The following is a 1,143-nucleotide window of genomic DNA, read 5'->3' as shown; positions in this document are numbered from 1 at the left end:
ATTTCAATCGAAATAACGGGTCACTCGGTTCTTATTATTGATTTGTCTTCGGCTATTTAAATGCAAGCAGTACAACAAAAATTGTTTCATACAGCGGCCGTCGAAATCTCTGATTTAAACTGATGTGATTACATGAACCACAGATATTTTATGCTAATTTTTTCATGTTACATAAGCGAACTGCAAATGAAAATTAAATAAACAACATCCGTGAAAATATTCGACCTGTTATTCAAATTAAAGTAGTAATTTTAATTCCACGTGGTTGTTTCTTTGTCAAAAAGAGAATTTCGGTAATGTCATTCGAAAAACAAAATTTGAACAGATTGTGCATTACAATAGTCATATGATATAAGTTAATTACAATCGTGTTACAATGTTCACTATGAAACAACGTTCTTTAGTATATTTATATACTTTTGTACAGAGTTTATATACAGTTTATCATTTTGCATTCAGCTGTAATTGTTTTGGCTTTTCATCATCAATTTACTTGCAAACAAACGAAAAACTTAATTGTCAATCGTTAATACGTTGTTTTATCAGATTTTGTGAGTAATGTAATTCAAAATTGTGGACCATAGTAAAATAAAGTTAATGACGACAAGAAAATACTTTAACGAATACAGCGTTATTACCTAATTTACCAATATGATTAAAAATTAATTGACAATATTGAATGGCTTCACTCTGCATTTTCTGCGTGTAATTTTTTTTATCTTGTTTACAAGAATTTCTGTAAAAAATACTACAGAAGAGATGAAATATCCTGTAACTAATAAATAAAGAAGACCCATAATATCACTTATTTCCAGAGGTTCTTCATTAGTAATATCGATTGTCTTATCATCGTAGAAGAAATCGTTTCTTCTTTTTTCATCCAGAATATCTCTATCAATTTTTTCAGATAATCCACTTTGTTCAATACGATTTACCCTGTTAAATATAAATAATTACCTTTCTTTATTACACTTCTTATATATACAGTACATTACTTGTGTTATGCAACATATTAGATATATTTATGATACTTAAATTATAAAAAACTATTTACACCATGAAATTGTTAAATTTGTTGTCGGTTCAGTTACATTTTTTATTATATGAAAGCATTAAATAAAGAAGTTACTAAAAATGTTTTTC

Source organism: Centruroides vittatus, unplaced genomic scaffold, assembly GCF_030686945.1.
Source record: "Centruroides vittatus isolate TY-2023 unplaced genomic scaffold, ASM3068694v2 contig_1562, whole genome shotgun sequence".
NCBI lineage: Eukaryota > Metazoa > Arthropoda > Arachnida > Scorpiones > Buthidae > Centruroides > Centruroides vittatus.
The sequence above is the reverse complement of the archived record's forward strand: the minus strand, read 5'-3'. Positions refer to the sequence as shown.